At 47.9% G+C, this 19,132-nt stretch overlaps 1 long non-coding RNA gene across 1 annotated transcript; it reads left to right on the top strand.

Annotated features, from left to right (window-relative positions):
• The first annotated feature begins 9,630 nt into the window (after positions 1–9,630).
• LOC119876696 lies at positions 9,631–18,635 on the top strand. Its single transcript, XR_005365123.1, has 3 exons — positions 9,631–9,686; positions 17,131–17,380; positions 18,434–18,635. It is a non-coding gene; the product is annotated as an uncharacterized LOC119876696 (long non-coding RNA).
• Positions 18,636–19,132: the final 497 nt, after the last annotated feature.

The raw sequence follows: 19,132 nt of genomic DNA, 5'->3' as shown, positions 1-19,132 counted from the left end.
GAGAAGTTAAAGATAGGGGATCCCTGGGTGGCACAGCGGTTTGGCAACTGCCTTTGGCCCAGGGAGTGATCCTGGAGACCCGGGTTCGAATCCCACATCGGGCTACTAGTGCATGTAGCCTGCTTCTTTCTCTGCCTGTGTCTCTGCCTCTCTCTCTCTGTGACTATCATAAAAAAAATTTTTAAAAAGAAGTTAAAAATAGAGCTACCCTACGATTCCAAAATTGCACAGCTAGGTATTTACCCTGAGGATACAAAAGTAGTTTAGTAGATTCGAAGGGGAACACGCAGCCCAGTGTTGGTAGCAGCGTGATCAACAACAGCGCAACTGTGTATACAGCCCAGATGTCCATACGATGAATGGGCAGAGACGATGTGGTAAATATACACACTGCAACATCACTTGGTCATCAGAAGGGATGAAATGAAGCCATTTACAATGACGTGGGAGAAGTGGAAGGGACTTACGCTAAATGAACTCAGTCAGTCAGAGTAAGACAGGTACCAAATACCATACAATTGCATTCACAGGGATCCCTGGGTGGCGCAGCGGTTTAGCGCCTGCCTTTGGCCCAGGGCGCGATCCTGGAGACCCGGGATCAAATCCCACGTCGGGCTCCCGGTGCATGGAGCCTGCTTCTCCCTCTGCCTGGGTCTCTGCCTCTCTCTCTCTTTGTGTGACTATCATAAATAAATAAAAATTAAAAAAAAATTGCGTTCACATGTGAATTTTAAGAAACCAAGCGGGCAAAGGGGCAAATGGGGGGATGAGAGATGCAAATCAAGATACACACTCTTAACCACACAAAATAATCTAATAAATACCAGAGGAAGGTGGGGCGGATGGGGAATCAGGGGATGGGGATAGTGGAGGTCACCTCTGACCAGTACCAGGCGTTGTATTCAAGGGTTGAATCACTATGTTGTAAACCGGAAACTATATCATACTGTGTTTACAAAGAGGAATTCAAGTAAAACTTTAAAATAATAATTGGTAGTATAGAGGATACATGTGCGCACAAGAGATAAAATCAGAAAGGCAACTGAAAATCCAAACAAAAGGCTTTAGAGTCACAAACCCCTCCTTAGTTGAGCTCAGGAGAAGCCTGCCATGCCTATTCTCCCCCCAGAGAAGCATGGATTTTGATTCTCTGGGGAGGCCACTGACTTGGTGGAGTCAGGCTATCTTTGAAACCAAAACCTAAATAGAGTGCATAAAACTAAACTGCACAAGATGCTAGGAGTCCCAGTGCAGGCACATGCCAGGACCCAAACTCTAACCATACACAGACATAACCCTTGCCCTACACTTAAGCCTAATGTTAACCTAACCCTTAAACAAGAACTATCACTAATCAAAAACCAAACACAAACCCCAAGACCGAAACACATTCACTGAACCTTCCTGCCAAACCTCACCCTAACTCCTAAACCTATTCTAAACCCTTAACCCTGACCCTTACCTTAAATCTAACCCTAACCTCTAACCCTAACCTTAACTTAATGTACTCAAATCGTATTCCTAAACTTAACCTGTACCCTAACCCTAACCCTCTAATACTAATCCTATCTCATACCCAAAAGTGTACCCTAACCCATACCCTAAAACTAATCCCTAACCCACTGTCTAGCCCACTCTTAACCTTTTCCAAGCCGTACCCTGACCCTGACCTGACCCTAACCCTAACCCCTACCAAACACTAATCCTAATCCTATCCCTAACCCCTATCCTAAACCTAACCCTCGCCCTAACACTAAACCTAGCCGTAACTTTTACTCTAACCCCTAACCCTAACCCCTGACCCTAACTCACACCCTAAACCCTAACCCTAACTGCAAACCTAGCCCAAACCTAACTCTCCCCATAACCCAAACCCCAATCCGAACCTCCTGCCCTAATCCCTAAAGTCTAAACCCTATCCCTAACTCTAACTCCTGTCCCTCACACAAACCTTCATCCTAACTCCTAACCACTGACCCTTACCCTTATCCCTCACCCTAACCTCTAATCCGTAACCATAAGCATAATAATAACCCCTAACATCTAACCTAAGCCTAACCACCAAATGCCTCCCCTCCCCTGACCCTATCATTCATTCTACCCATTCACTTACCCTATGGTTCTGGGGAGTCCCTACTGATATGGACGTGGTCCCCAATGGCACCTCCAGAGTCCTCCAGGAGGTCCTGTGGAAGCCGGGGTCCTGTGAGTGCAGACGTGGCCTCACGTGTTCCAGAGACTTAGTCAGCGGGTCCTGAGTACGCCTGGTCTCCTGTCACCGTGGGTATGCCTCACATCCTCTGGAAGCCTCACAGCAGGTTCTCAGGAGGCCCGGGGCTCCTGTCAGCCTGGACATGGCCCCACGTCCCCCAGAAAACTCACCGCAGGTCCTGAGGAGGCTGTGGGTTCCTGTCAGCCTAGACGCAGCCCCATGTCTCCCAAAGCCAAAGTGCAGGTCTTGAGGAGGACGGGGGTCTCTCAGTCTTGACGTGGCCCCACATTTTCCTCAGCCTCACCATAAGACCTGAGGAGGTTGGGGGCTCCTGTCAGCATGGACGTGGCCCCAAATCATCCCAGTCCTTCACAGTGCATCCTGAGGAGGCCGGAGACTCCTGTCAGTGTGGATTTGGCATCCACATTTTTCTTAGGCCTCACCACAGGCTCTGACAAGGCTGGGGTCTTCTGTCCGCACAGACGCATCCCCATATTTCCCAACATCTACACCGGGGTTCCTGAGGACATCAGTGTCCGGTTGTGTGGACGTGGCCCCACATCCTCCCGAAGCATCACCACAGGTTCTAAGGTAGCCGAGGCTCCTGTCACTGTGGATGTGGCCCCCAGCTTCCAGAAGCCTCAACTTATGTCCTGAGGGGCCCATTAGCTCCTGCCAGAGTGAACGCAGCACCACATCTTTTAGAAGCCTTCCCGCGTGTCCTGAGGTGGCCCAGGGGCTCCTGTCAGTGTGGATGCGGACCCACATCTTACTGAAGCCTCCCCGCGGGTCCTGAGGCAGCCCAGGGGCTCCTGTCAGGGTGGATGTGGGCCCACATCTTCCTGAAGCCTCACCATGTGTCCTGAGGAGACTGGGGCTCCTGTCATCATGAACGCTGCCCAGTATCCCCCTGAAGACTCCCCGCAGATTCTGAGGAAGCTGTGGCTCATCAGCGTGGACGTGTCCCCACGTCTTCCTCAGGCCTCCCCAGCACAGGCTTGCTCCTGTTAGTGCAGGCAGACGAGGCCTACTGCACATGCGTGCCCTCTGGGTGGTGCCTGGGCTCAGGCGCCCCCTGCGGGATGCTCAGGCGCTGCAGGAGGCTGTGCAGGAGGCAGAGTGCCCATCCCCAGGCCCACCTCTGCCTCCCTCCAGGCTCCAGCTGTGGCCTGTTATCTCCGGAAACGTCTGACTGAAAAGGAGCCCAACACCCAGCTTCCCCAAAAATACTTAAGGAGAAGGAATTGGAGCCCAAAAAGCGAAATGAAATGTGGACCAGACTTTTACCACGTCCTGCAAAACTCACTCAACCCTCTTCCACTGTGGGTGGGACAACGGGCTGGTGCAGCCGCCCTGGAAACAGTGTGGAGGCTCCTCAGGAAGTTACAAATAGAGCCGCCCTGCGACCAGCAGGTGTACAGCCTGGAGCTCACTCTGAAGATACAGATGCAGTGAGACGTGGGACAACTGCACCCCAATTTCCACAGCAGCCGGGTCCACAGTAGCCACACTTGGGAGGAGCCTCGGTGCCCTCTGCCAGATGATGGATAAAGAGGATGGGAGATAGATGATGGTCATAGAGAGAGGAATGGTACTCAGCTATCAAAGAGAAGGAAATCTTGCCATTTGCAATGACGTGGATAGAACTAGAAGGATCATCCTAAGTGAAATAGGTCAGTCGGAAAAGAGAATGACCGTGTGGTGCCATTCATAGCTGGAATTAAAGAAGCAAAGCAGATGAACATCTGTGAAGGGAAGGAAAAACAAATAAGATGAAAACAGATGCAGGAAATACAGACTCTTAATTAAAGGCAACAAACTGGGGATCCCTGGGTGGCGCAGCAATTTGGCGCCTGCCTTTGGCTCAGGGCGCGATCCTGGAGACCCGGGATCGAATCCCACATCGGGCTCCCGGTGCATGGAGCTTGCTTCTCTCTCTGCCTGTGTCTCTGTCTGTCCCCCTCCCCCCTGTGCGTGTGTGTCTATGGTAAATAAATAAATAAATAATTAAAAAAAATAAAGGAAACAAACTGAGTGTCGCTGCTAGGCGGGGACGGAGGAGGGGATAACATGGGACCAGCATGAAGGAGGGCACGTGATGTCACGAGTACTGCGGTTATCTACAACTGTTTAATCCCTGAATTCTTCCTCTGAAAATATAATACACTATACGTTAATTAATTGGGTTTAAATTAAATTAAGTTAAAAAAATCTGTTGTATCAGAACACGTTTCCTACTGGACTCTGTTCTTTTCCTTCACCTTATGCTGGGACCAACCCACATGGGTGTGGTTTGTTAAGTAGGCGTCAGGCCTCGTCCATGGACCAGCCCAGGGCGAGAACTCACGACCCTGAGATCAGGACCGGAGGTGAGGTCAGGAGTCAGATGCTTAACTGATGGAGCCAGGAGGGGTCCCGAGGAAAACACTGCTTATCCTGTGTCTCTGTGACATCGTTTGAAATAGGAAAGTGCTGCGTCCCACTCTGTCCTGCTTTTCCAATACTGATTTGCTGTCCAGGGTCATTTGTGGGGGCAGATGGATGTTATGGGTTTTTTTTTTCCTATTTATAGGATGTGCCACCATGATTTGACAGGAATGACATTGAAATTGAGGGTGGCTTCAGGAACTGTGGACATTTTCACACGATGAGGCTCCCAACCCACGAGCCCAGGACGGCCTCCCAAAGCCTGGTATGGCTAAGTGCACAAGTCTTGTGCTCCTTTGGTTCAGTCTCATTTATTCTCTGTGATGCTCCTGAGAAGGGAGTCACGTCCGTCATTTCCTTCCTGAGTGCTCATTGTCAGGACACAGCAAGCCCCACAACAGAATAAAAACTGAGCCCAGGCCAAGGGCAGGAAGCCTCTATTAGAACAGATCTCAATGCCCTTGAAGGCCCCATATCAAAATGTAAACAGAACTTGAGGAATTGCTCCAGCCCTTTGGGAGTTCCCCGAGACCAGCCCTTAAAACTAAGCAAAAACCCACCTCGGGGTCCAAGTCCCTGCTCCGCTCTGTCGGGTATACTTGGACACAAGCTCGAGCTTGTAAATAAACCTTCGTGTGTTTGCATCAGTGTCAGCTTCTTGGTGGTTTCTCAGATTCGCAATCTTGGGCACAACAGTCTGAGATAAAAAAACAAAACCAAAAGAAGCTCGGACACAGGTAGAGTGAACACAGGGTTCTGAGAGCAGCGGCGGAGACCCGGGGGCTTGGGGGCTCTTCTCTGGAGGCCCCAGCAGACAGGGGGGTGGGATGCTCAGCCCCAGAGCCAGAGGACCTAGCATCCCCACCCGCATCCCGCCCATCAGGGCCGGGTCTCAGGGAGCAGCCCAGCGCTGCCCGCTTGAGCCCAGAGACGCTGATGCCCACCCCGCCTCTGATCCCCGCAGGATCAACTCCTAGGCAGATGTGCACCTGACAATCAGCACCACGGCCCATCCCCAGACCCCACACAGACCATTTGCTGCCGCCAAGTTGTTGGACCACAGAGGCTGCAGAGATTCAGCTCTGCCTGGAAAGTAGGGTCTAGATTCCTTTGTACACTGTGCTCTTTTTTAATTTATTTTCTTTGATTCTTTTTTATTAATTGCCTTATTTTAATTTTTTTGTATGTACCTTATATATTTCTTTTTTTACTTTCATGGTACTTTAATTGTGTTTCATATTTTGGGATTTAGAATCTTTTAACAAGCAGGCTCAAATAATCTGGTTCTTTTTGGGAAGGGCAGTTGTTATTGTTTTTCTTGATTTTTCTTTTTCTTTCTTCTTTCTTTTTTGGAAAAAATAATGAGATTGAGAAATTCTCCTCCATAAAATAACATGAAGTAGTACTCACAGCCAGGAAGTTCATCAATAAACATATATGATGTCTAACTACAGTTTAAAACAATGATTATAAAGATAGCAGCTGGGCTGGAAAAAGAGCACAGAAGCAAACTAGAGAATCCCTTACTGTAGAAATAAAAGAACTTAAATCAAGTCAGTCCAACGTTAAAAATTCTATAACTGAGATGTAGTCCCAAGTGGAAGTCTTCAAAACAAGAAAGGTTATGGACCAAAGAGGCAGACTTAGGGAGTTCAGCCACTTATTAAAACTATAACATTCATATCATAGGAGACTCAGAAGATGAAGAGAGAGAAAAGGTGGACCTTGATCAGCCATTAGAAACGACAAATACCCACCATGTACTTCAAGGTGGATGGAACTGGAAGGTATTATGCTGAGTGAAGTAAGACAATCAGAGAAGGACAAACATTGTATGTTCTCATTCATTTGGGGAATATAGGTAATAGTGAAAGGGAATATAAGGGAAGGGAGTAGAAATGTGTGGGAAATATCAGAAAGGGAGGCAGAACATAAAGTCTTCTAATTCTGGAAATGAACTAGGGGTGATTGAATGGGAGGAGGGCAGGGGTGAGGATGAATGGGTGACGGGCACTGAGGGGGGCACTAGACGGGATGGGAACTGGGTGTCATTCTATATTTGGCAAATTGAACACCAATAAAAAATAAATTTATTATTAAAAAAAAGAAAGAGTGGCATCTGGGTGGCTGAGTTAGTTAAGCTTCTGCCTTAGGCTCAGATCATGATCCAGGTCCCAAGGCAGGCTCCCTGTTCAGCATGGAACCTGCTTCACCCTCTCCCTCTACCGCTCTCGCTCATGCTTTTTCTCCTCTCTCTCTCTCATATAAATAAATAACATCTTTGAAAAAAAATCAAACAAACCTAGAGGGAAGAGAAATCTCCCATGTAGAAGAATTTCAAAGAATTTGTGCAGACATTCCACCGTCAAGTTCATGAGCATAGCTTCCCATTCTTATGTGTGCAATACACGTAGTAACTACCTTCTACAAATATATTATGAAAAACCTAAAATAATAATGATAATACATTAATAATAATAAAAATAATAATAAAAATAACAAAAATAAATCAGTTTACTATGGAGAAAGCTGACAAACACTACCTTAGCAAGATGATCAGATCGATACCACGACTGATAAATCATGTGATAGTATCTATCCTTTATATGATATAATGAAAATGGCAGTAAATCTCTGTATATAATCCACAAAAACAGTTCAATCATGAGATAAACGACAGACATGTCCCAACTGAGGGAAATTTTTCAAAATACTCTCCTTCTCAAAGTGTTCCAGTTCAACAACAACAAGGAAAGGCTGAAAGACTGTCACAATCCAGAGGAGCCTAAGAAAAAATGAGGACAAATGGAATGTAATATGAGGGATGGTAACTTAGCAAAAACTAAGGAAATCTGAATAAAGTATGGTCTTTGGTTAATGCGACTATTTTAATATTGATTCATTAGCTCATATTTGTACCGTACTAATATAAGATATCAATAATTGGAGAAATTGAGTGCAAGTGCATGTGAATGCACTATACTATCTTCTCAATTTCCCTATAAATCTTTGTTTTTTTCCTAATAAATAAGATTTATTTTGAAAATTGACAAATGCATCAGGCTCCAAGTGTGAAGACATTTTAAGAATAGTTGAATTAACTTTTGCCTTATTCTTAAAGAGTTCCTTTGATGGAAACAAAGTAAGAATTTTAGATCAGAAGGAAAGAAAAACACTTATGAACACGTATAATGTCTCCTCAACCTGAAAAGCAGGAACGGATAATAAATAGCAAAAATCAGATAAAAATAATTCTAGTATAATAGACACCATACTGCAAGTGCATTTAAAATTAGCAATGGGGGATCCCTGGGTGGCGTAGCGGTTTGGCGCCTGCCTTCGGCCCAGGGCGCAATCCTGGAGACCCGGCATCGAGTCCCACATCGGGCTCCCGGTGCATGGAGCCTGCTTCTCCCTCTGCCTGTGTCTCTGACTCTCTCTCTCTCTGTGACTATATTAAATAAGTAAAAAAATAAAATAAAAAAATAAAATTAGCAATGCATAACATTTATTTCCTTGACATTTGTCTTCCAAAGAGTTCACAGTGTTTCAGTGTCAGTTGAAATAGGGGAAGAATCTCAGGGAAGAATCCTTCACATAATAATAGGACCATTGGTAATAATGTCTCTCAGTTCATTCCAAATCCATAAAGATGCATTTCCTGATGAGTGACTGAACTGTGAAGAAAGAGATGAGAAACCCTTCCCTCTGAATTACTTGTGTCTGAATATTTTAACCATGGTACTACAGATAGTAGTAAATTATCCTTATTAACAGAAAATACATCTCAGATTGGAATCTGAGCAATCAGATGTGCAGAGATAAAACTCTATGACTCGCTCCTCAACTTTTAAAGACAAAGGAGAGCTTTTCTATGTACAAAGTCAGTTGTCAAGATAGCCTCAGGGAATAAGATTCTGCAACTTCGAATCCCGCTGCACAGCTGGGACGTTCGTGCTCCAGGTCTTCCTGATCCCAAATCACTTGGCCTGTTGCCCAACACAGGATGCCACGCTGAGGTTATTTGCAATTGCTCTCTTAGGAGCTCTGGGGAAGGGGGAAGGAGCTAGATCGGTGGGACAGGAAGCAAGGAGGCTGAGAAAATTAAGGTCATTCCAATTTAAATTCAGCATTAGCACACGCCCAGCCATCCCAGGCCCCTGTGAAGAAGAGCTGAAATTTACATTGCTTCAGTTACAGGAAAAAAACAAAAGTTTACAGCTTAATGTCTTAGAAAGCCCCACAATTGAATCAAAACTAAGCCCATGCCAAGGGCTGGAACCGTCTATTAGAATGAGAGCAGAGCTCAATACCCTTGAAGGCCCCATATCAAAATGTAACAGAACTTGAGGAATTGCTCCAGCCCTTCTGGAGGTTCCCAAGATCAGCCCTTAAAACTAAGCTAAAACCCACCTCGGGGTCCAAGTCTCTGCTCCGCTGTGTTGGGAGTACTTGGACGCAAGCTCGAGTTTGGAAATCAACCCTTGTGTGTTTGCACTGGTGTCAGATACTTAGTGCTTTCTCGGATTCACAATCTTGGGCACAACACTCCCATGTCCCCTCCCACCTTGGCTGAACCCCTATCCCCTCCCACGCAGGGTGAAACTCAGTCACCTCCCCGCCCACAACAGCTGGGCACAAGCCGTCACACAGGTCCCACGGGCACGGTGGGTACTCCCGTCATCCCTGGACTCCCAGAGGAAGGAAGGAGGTTTCCGCAGGACACACTCCCATTGTGGCTCCAGGGCTCCCTGCCCAGCATGGCAGCTCGTGACAGGTCGGGGTCTGTATCCCTGGCGCCTGTTCCTCCTCCCTGGTTTTCCCACAACAAATGAATGAGGATGCCCTTTTCTTCTCCAGGGACATCACGAAAGTAGACCTGGACGTCAACAGGACGTTGGGCAGCCACATCATGTTTTAGTACTGCTAGGGGGTTGGGTGAGGCTGCTTGTACAGGGGGCTTTGGGGCCCCGGGGGCTTCTGGGTAGGGAAAACAGGGCCTCTGTGCCAGGGGGAGCAACGGCAGCCAACAACACACTGCTCAATGGTAGGGTGATTGGGATGACCACCGTGCCCACCCCCCGGGCCTCAGGGATGAGTAGGCCAGTGGGATGGGGCCTCCAGGGGTTGCCATGGGAGCTGAACACCAAAAGGGATAGGGACGGCCCCATGAGAAGCAGGGGATGGGGTGGGGGATGTGGGGGGCAGGGACCGGACCTGGGGGCCAGGTGGCATGGCCGCGGCTGGAGCAGGACACACATCAATCCCATGAGGGTCGGATGGGTCAGAGTGACACCCACTCTCGGTACTTTATATATTTCTAAATTCTATGCATTTCATTTGAGACAATTTGCAATTTGAAAGCATACATATTATGATACCCCCAGATAATGCCCCCGGTCCAGCCAGGGACCTGCACTGACCACACCGTGCCCCAGGGGCAGGTGTCACAACAAACCCCAGACTGGGTTCGTCTTTAACTGTAGAAGTCTCCTTCTGCATCTTAGGGGAAGGAGATACCCTGTGTCCGCAGGCCCCCCACGACATCCCCCCTCATTCCCCACTCCTACTCCACCCCCCTACATCATCATTCCCAATGGCATCCCACCTACACCATCCCCCTCACACCCACACAGCCCCACATAAACCCAACCCACACTCTACCCCAACACCATCCCCCTACACCTCCCCCACACTCCACCACAATCATACCCCTGCCCCCACATCATCCACCCCCACACCATTTACCCCCATCAAGGACCAGGTGCAGGTGACCCCTGTGGGACATGCTCAGCCTCCTGGCGTTTCTCTGCATACCCTGATCCCATCAAAAGCCCGGGTGTCTCAAAGAGTACCCAGGGGTTGCAGAGAGGAGGAAAGACAGGGAGCCCCTGACAGGGTGGGTGCAGGTGAGTGGTTCAGAAGATGCACCGTGCCCTGCCTCTGCCCACTGTCCCTCCTGGAGGGCGGCACACCCTGCACAGGACACCAGCCCCTAACCCATAGGGACCTGGGCTGATCTGGCCCTGGGCTCTGTGGGGGCTGAGTTGATTTGAGCCCCTCCAGGCCCAACACAAAGACTAATGGGATCCAGCCCCCCATGGCCCTGGCCAGTCCTGGATTCTGGCCCCAGGCTGAGCGAGCCCTCTCACAGCTGGATGTGGCCTCTTGGGCCCTGGGCGTACCCCACAGATCCAGGTCACTCACCTAGGGCGCCCTTTGGATCCTGGGACACCCCAGGGTGGGGAGAGCAGGAGTAGGCCGGTGGGCCCCACCCGCACCAACACCAGGAGGCAGGCTGCTCCAGGTGCTGGGGCCACTGGGAGCCCAAGGCCGGGGTCCACCTGCCCTGCAGGGACCCAGCGCAGGAGCCCATGAGCTGCAGGTCCAGGTCAGCTCTGCTGTCCTCAGAACCGTCTCTCAGGCTGAAACCTCAGTACATATGCCCCCACCCAGATTCCACACATGCTCCCAGGTGGGGGACTCCAGCACCCGCCCCCCCAACCCGTGTCATTCTTTCCCTCCCCTAAAGGACAGAAAGCCCCTCCCCAGGGGAAGTTCAGAATGGGGATGCAGTTTTGGGGGGCACAAAGCAGGGTTACATTGTTATGAGCTGATTTCCGATTAGGGTGTGCACAGCGGCCTGACTATGGTGGGGCAGCACCTTAAGCCATAAGCAGGTCATGTGGGGGTCATCCTGGAGGTGGCAGGTGTAGCATAAAATGGAATCAGTCCTGCTCTGCTTGTCCAGGGGTAGGAGATTTTTGTTAAATTTCCTGGGTCCCACACTTGCAGCTCACGCACCTGGGCCACCCTCACCAGGTGGACTCAGCCTGCACACCTTGTGGTGCGGGATCTCTCACACCAGCATGTGGAGGGCACCCTCCTTGCCCAAGTGAGTAGGGGATGGGTGAGCATGGGGCTCGGCCTGAAGGCCAGGCAGCACAGGAGACCGAGGAACCCAGCCCTGTCCCCACCCCAACTCCCACACAGAGGCAGCCCCTGGGCTCCCCGCCATGTGCACCCAGCTCCTCAGGAGCTCCCCTCATGGCGGCCCCGAGTTCTGGCTCCCTGCTGGAGAGGCATCGGGGAGAAGAGAAGCAGCCGCCATTGGCGGGCCGCACTTCCGGACATGAGAATGTGGCCGAGCTGGACCTTCCAGCTCAGTTGCCCCTCCAGTGGAATGTCACTGCACAAGTGAGCACCGGGTCGGCCAGGAGTGCCTGGCTAGCTGCCCAGCTCCAGCACCAGAAATGATATTTTGCCAACCATTTCGGCATCGGGGTGAGCCAGCCAGAGGATCCGATAGCTGCATGTGATAGCTGCATGTGATAGACACACACACACCCCAAAACCAACAAAAGTCAGAATCCCCCCAATGTTGTCAAACAGCTTCCGGATGATTCCATACACGACACTGTGGTCCCCAATAGTATACATGGAAGGCGGTATAAAGCATGACTGCAGAGGTGCGGGAGGTACGGAGATGTGACTGCTGGGTTTCAACAAGGAGCGCAGAGGGTCAGGAAGGGGGGGCCAATCCTAGGAAAGGATACCAGGTTGCTGTGAAGGCTATGGATGGTGAAATCTGTCCTCCTCCGTTTCAGCTTCTGGTTTTCCTCCTAAATGCCATTTTCCTCAATCATAATAGCAAAAATTAATTTTATGTTTTTAAATTTCTTTTTATTGGAGTCCAATTTGTATGAATTCTTTCTTCAGCAATGGTGTCATTCAGGATAGAAGGAGAGAGAAAGATTGTCCCAGAAAAGCAAAATATAAAGGAGTTCAGGACCACTTAACCAGTCCAGTAAGGAATTTTAAGAGGGACTGATCTAGTGGGTGAAAAAAAGAGACCAAAAGCAACAAAGACTACAAAGGACCAGAGAACGTCACCAGAAACACCAACTCTACCGGTAACAAAAAGGCAATAAGTTCATATCTTTCAATAATCACTCTGAATGCTGATAGACAAAATGCTCCAATCAAATGATAGAGGGTATCTGAGTGGCTTAAAAAGCAGGATCCGGGATGCCTGGGTGGCACAGGGGTTGAGCCTCTGCCTTTGACTCAGGGTGTGATCCTGGAATCTGGGATCCAGTCCCATATTGGGCTCCTGGTGGGGAGCCTGCTTCTCTCTCTGCCTAATTTTCTGCCTCTCTCTCTCTCTCTCATCTCTCTCGCTCATAAATAAAATCGTTATTAAAAAAACCAGATCCATCGGTATGCTGCCTACAAGATGCTCACGTTAGACCTATAGACACCGGGAGATTGAAAGTAGGGCGTGGAAAACCATCTATAAATGTAATGGTTATCAAAAGAAAGCTGGAAGACCCATACTTATATCAGACTAACTAGATTTGAAACCAAACCCTGGGAGACCCCTGGTGGTACAGTGGTTGAGCATCTGCCTTCAGATCAGGGGGTGATCCTGGGATCCAAGGATCGAGTCCCACATTGGCCTCCCTTTGGGGAGCCTGCCTGTCCTTCTGCCTATATTTCTGCCTCTGCTTCTCTATGTATCTCTCATGAATAAATAAATAAAATATTTACATTTCAATAAAGAAAGAACAAATACTGTAAAAAGCGATGAAGAAGGGCATTATTTCATAATTTAAAAGACCCTCTATCAAGATCAAAAAACTAAATATTTATGCTGCCAACATGGGAGTACCTAAATATAGAAACCAATTAACAACAAACGTACAGAAACTCACTGATGATAATACAATGACAGGGGATTTTAACAACCACTTATGGCAATGGACCGATTGTCTATAGAGAAAATCAACAAGGGAGAAATAGCCTTGACACACTGGACCACAGGGACTCAACAGATATAGTCTGAATATTTCAACCTAAAGCAGAATACACATTCCTTTCAAGTGCACATGGGACATTCTCCAGAACAGATTATATCATGGCCCACAAATCAGCCATCAACAGGTACAACAGGTACAAGAAGGTTGATAGCACATCCTGTACATTTTCGGACCACGACGCTATGAAAATCGAAGTCGACAGTAAGAAAAAATTTGGACATAGCAAAAATACGTGGAGATTATGAACATCCTACTAGAGAATGAATGGAGCAACCAGGAAATTAGAGAGGAAATTTAAAACAAATGAAAATGAAAACATGTTTCTCCAAATGTCTGGGATGTAGCAAAGGCAGTCCTAAGAGGGAAGTACATAGCAATACAGGCCTACCTCAAGAAACAAGAAATCTCCAATACACAGCCTAACCCTACACCTTAAGGAGCTGGAAAAGGAATAGCAAACAATGCCTAAAGGCTATAGAAGAGGGGGAAAAATGAAAGCAGAAATAAACAATACAGAAACAACAAAGCAGTAGAATGGAATAATGAAACAAAGGGACGGTTCTTCAAAACAATTAAGAAAATGGATCAAGCCCTAGCCACCCTTATCAATGAGAAAAGAGAAAAGACCTAAATAAATAAAACCACAAATGAGAGAAGAGAGATCACAATCAACACCAGAAAAATTAGACAATTATAAGGGAATACTATGAAAGCTTATACGTTAACATACTGGGAGACCTTGAGGAAATGGACAAATGCCTAGAAATGTGCAAATGAGTAAAACTGAAATAGGAAGAAATAGAAAATGTGAACAGACCCATAACTAGCAAAGGAATTGAATTAGCAATGCACCTGGGTGCCTCATTGGTTGAGCATCGGCTTTGGCTCAGGTCATGATCCCAGGGTCCTCGGGAATCAAGTCCCACATCAGGTTCCCCGCATTATGCCTCAATTTCCCTCTGCCTATACCTCTGCCTCTCTGTGTCTCTCACGAATACATAAATATAATCTTTAAAAAAGAAAAAAGATGAAAAGATGAGAAAGGACCCAAATAAAATCACAAATGAGAAAAGAGAAATAACAACCAACACTAGAGAAACACAAACGATTATAAGAGAACATTATGAAAAATTATATGCCAGCAACCTAGAACCTGGAAGAAATAGATCAATTCCTAGAAATATATAACACAGCAAAAATGAAAAAGGAAGAAATAAGAAACTTGAACAGACAGATAACCAGCAAAGAAACTGAATCAGCAATCAAGGGTCTCCCAACAGGAGATGCTTAGAACAATAGAACAGAATGGAAATCCGAAACAAGATACAAACCTGTAACTCTATGATCCATTAATCAACAAAAAGGCAGGAAGGAATATCCAAAGGCAGAAAGACAGTCTCATCAACAAACCCTATCCCTGACCCCAGGATAAGAACAAATGGTGTTTGGAAAACCAGGCAGCCACATGCAAAATAATGAAACTGGACCACTTTCTTACACCATATATATAAAAAATGAATTCAAAATGGATGAAAGACCTAAAAGTGAGACCTGAAACCATACAAAGAAGAAAAGATAGGCAGCAACATCTTTGACATTGGCCATTGGATCTTCTTTCTAGATATGTCTCTGAGGTGAGGGAAACAAAAGCAAAAATACTATTGGGACTTCATCAAATTGAAAAGCTTCCACAAAGTGAAGGAAACAACCAAAGCTAAAAGGCAACAAACAAAATGAGAGGCGATATTTGTAAACAATACATCCAATAAAGAGTTAGTATGCAAAATACATAAAGCAAATATAAATCTCAGCATCCTAAACACAAATTATACAACTGCAGATGGGCAGAAGAAATGAATGTACTTTGTCTCTGACAAGACATCCAGATGGCCACCAGACACACAGAAAGACACTCAGCGTCACCCATCATCAGGGAAATGCAAACCAAAACCACAATGAGATGTCACCTGACGTCTGACAGCTGCCAGAATGGCTAAAATTAACAACACAAGAAACTATAGGTGTTGGTGAGGCTATGGAGAAGGGGGATCCTCCTTACACTCCTGGTGGGCATGTGAAAATGTGCAGCCACTGTGGAAAACAGTGTGGAGCGTCCTCGAAAATTTAAAAATAGGGGATCCCTGGTGGTGCAGCGGTTTGTCTCCTGCTTTTGGCCCAGTGCGTGAACTTGGAGACCCAGGATCGAAATCCACATCAGGATCCAGGGACTCCTGTCAGGGTGATGCAGGCCCAGGGGCTCCTATCAGGGTGATTCAGGGTTATGCGGGCCCAAGGGCTGCTGTCAGGGTGATGCGGGCCCACATCTTTCTGAAGCCTCCCCGAGGGTCCTGAGGCGGCCCAGGGGCTCCTGTCAGCGTGGATGCGGGCCCACAATTTCCTGAAGCCTCCCCGTGGGTCCTGAGATGGCCCAGGGGCTCCTGTCCGGGTGGATTCTGCCCCAAATCTTCCTGAAGCCTCACCGCAGGTCCTGAGGAAACCGGGACTCCTATCAGCATGAACACCGCCCAATGTCCCCCTGAAGACTGCCCGCGGGTCCTGAGGAGGCTGCAGCTCACCAGGGTGGATGCGTACCCAAGTCCTCCTCAGGCCTCCCCAGCAGAGTCAGGCTCCTTTTAGTGCAGACAGAGGAGGCCGACTGGGCATGCGCACCCCCTGGGTGGGGCCTGGGCTCGGGCGCCCCCTGCGGGATGCTCAGGCACTGCAGGAGGCCCTGCAGGAGGCAGCGGGGGTTCCCGGGGCCACACCTGCCTCCTCCCAGGCTCCAGCTATGGCCTGTTAGTTTTGGAAACGTCTCATTGAAACGGAGCCCAACACCCAGCTTCCCCAGAAATACTTAAGGACAAGGAATTGGTGCCCACAGGACATGAAATGAAATGTGGACCAGACTTTTACCACGTCCTGCAAAACTCACTCAACCCTTTCCACTGTGGGAGGGACTGCAGGCTGGTGCAGCTGCCCTGGAAACAGTGCGGAGGCTCATCAGGAAGTTACAAATAGAGCCACCCTGTGACCAGCAGGTGCAGGACCTGGAGCTCAATCCGAAGATATAAATGCAGTGAGACTCGGGACACCTGCACCCCAATGTCCACAGCTGCCGGGTCCACAGTAGACACACTGTGGGAGGAGCATCAGTGCCCTCTGGCAGATGATGGATAAAGAGGATGGGAGATAGATAATGGTCATAGAGAGAGGAATGGAATGAAACTATCAAAGAGAAGGAAATCTTGCCATTTGCAATGACGTGGATAGTACTAGAGGGATCATGTTAATTGAAATAAGTCAGTCGGGAAAGAGAATAACCAGGTGGTGTCATTCATACGTGGAATTAAAGAAGCAAACCAGATGAACATCTGGAAGGAAAAACAAATAAGATGAAAACAGATGTAGGAAATACAGACTCTTAATAATAGGAAACAAACTGAGGGTCGCTGGAGGGGAGGGGAGGGAGGAGAGGATAACAGTCGACAGGCATGAAGGAGGGCACGTGATGTCACGAGGACTGCTGTTATCTCCAACTGGTGAATCCCTGAATTCTTCCTCTGAAAGTATAATACATTATACATTAATTAATTGGGTTAAATTAAATTAAGATAAAAAAATCAGTTGTATCAGAATACATTTCCATCTGGACTCTCTGTTTTGCTCTTTCAGCTTATGCCGGGACCACCCCCCGAGGGTCTGGTTTGTTTAAGTAGGCGCCACACCTAGTCCATGGCCCCGGCCAGGGCTAGAACTCACGACCCCTGAGATCAGGACCAGAGGAGAGGTCAGGAGTCGGATGCTTAACCGATGGAGCCAGCCGGGGGCCTGAGAAACACACTGCTTTATCCTGTGTCTCTGTGACATCCTTTGAAATAGGAAAGTGCTGCATCCTGCTCTGTCCTGCTTCTCCAATACTGAGGTATTTGTGGGGGCGGATGGATGTTAGGGAATTTTGTCCTATTTCTAAGATCTGCCACCATGATTTTGATAGGAATGACATTGAAACTGAGGGTGGCTTCAGGAACTGCGGATATTTTCACAAGATGGGGCTCCCACCCCACGAGCCCAGGCCGGCCTCCCAGAGCCTGGAATGGCTCAGTACACAAGTGTTGTGCTCCTTTGGTTCAGTCTCATTATTTATTTTCCTTGATGCTCCTGAGAAGGGAGTCACGTCCTTCCTTTCCTTCCTGCGTGCTCATTGTCAGGACACAGCAAGGTTACTCTGCTCTGTAGTGTCAGTTTAGGTCCCGTGACTTTACTGAACTCACTCCTTAGTTCTAACAGGTTTTGGTGGAGGCTCTCGGGTTTCCTGTTTCTAGTACATGTCTTCAGCATATAGGGACAGTGTGACGTCCCTCTTCCAGATGTGGAACCTTTGTGTTTACAGCTTAATGTCCTAGAAAGCCCAGCAATGGAATAAAAACAGAGCCCAGGCCAAGGGCAGGAAGCCCCTATTAGAATGAGAACAGAGCTCAATGCCCAAGAAGTCCCCATATCAAAATGTAAACAGGACTTGAGGAATTGCTCCAGCCCTTCTGGAGGTCCCCGAGACCAGCCCTTAATACTAAACTAAAACCCACCTCAGGGACCAAGTCCCTGCTCCGCTGTGTTGGGTATACTTGGACACAAGCTCAAAAATGGAAATGAACCCTCGTGTGTTTGCATCGGTGTCGGCTTCTCGGTGGTTTCTTGGATTCACAATCTTGGGCACAACAGTCTGAGATTAAAAAACAAAACCAAAAGAAGCTGGAACACAGGCAAAATAAATGCAGGGTATGGAAAGAAACGGCGGAGACCCGGGGGCTTGGGGAATCTTCTGTGAAGGCCCCTGCAGACTGGGGAGCGGGATGCTCAGCCCCAGAGCCACAGTACCCAAGTCCCCACCGGCCTCTGGCCCAGTCTCAGGGAGCAGCACAGCGCCGCGTGCTGGAAGCCAGAGGCCCTGATGTCCACCCCGCCTCTGACCCCACAGGTGCATCTCCCAAGCAGATGTGCATTGGAGAACCAGCGCCATGGCCCATCCCCAGACCCCGCACAGACCACCCGCTACCACCAAGTTGTGGAACCACAGAGGCTGCAGAGCTTCATCTTCAGCTCTGCCTGGAAAGTAGGGTCTAGCCTCCTTTGTACTTTGTGCTTTATATTCATGTATTTTCTTTGATTCTTTTTTATTATATGCCTTATTTTAATTTTTATGTATGTACCTTATATATTTCTATTTTTACTTTTATGGCATTTTGTGTTTCTTTTTTTAATTATTTAAAATTTATTTATGATAGTCACAGAGAGAGAGAGAGAGAGAGAGAGAGAGAGAGAGAGAGGCAGAGACACAGGCAGAGGGAGAAGCAGGCTCCATGCACCGGGAGCCCAACGTGGGATTCAATCCCGGGTCTCCAGTATTACACCCTGGACCAAAGACAGGCGCTAAACCGCTGTGCCACCCAGGGATCACTTTAATTATGTTTCTTATTTTGGGATTTAGAATCTTTTAACAAGCAGGCCAAAATAATCTGGTGTTTGTTTGTTTGTTTTTTGGAGGGCAGTTGTTATTGTTTTTCTTGGTTTTTCTTTTTCTTCCCTCATTCTTTTCTGGAAAAAACAATGAGATTGAGAAATTCACCTCCATAAAATAACATGTGGTTCTACTCACAGCCAGGAAGTTCATTAATAC

Source organism: Canis lupus, chromosome 10 (assembly GCF_011100685.1).
Source record: "Canis lupus familiaris isolate Mischka breed German Shepherd chromosome 10, alternate assembly UU_Cfam_GSD_1.0, whole genome shotgun sequence".
Classification (NCBI taxonomy): Eukaryota; Metazoa; Chordata; class Mammalia; order Carnivora; family Canidae; genus Canis; species Canis lupus.
The sequence above is the reverse complement of the archived record's forward strand: the minus strand, read 5'-3'. Positions and strand labels throughout refer to the sequence as shown.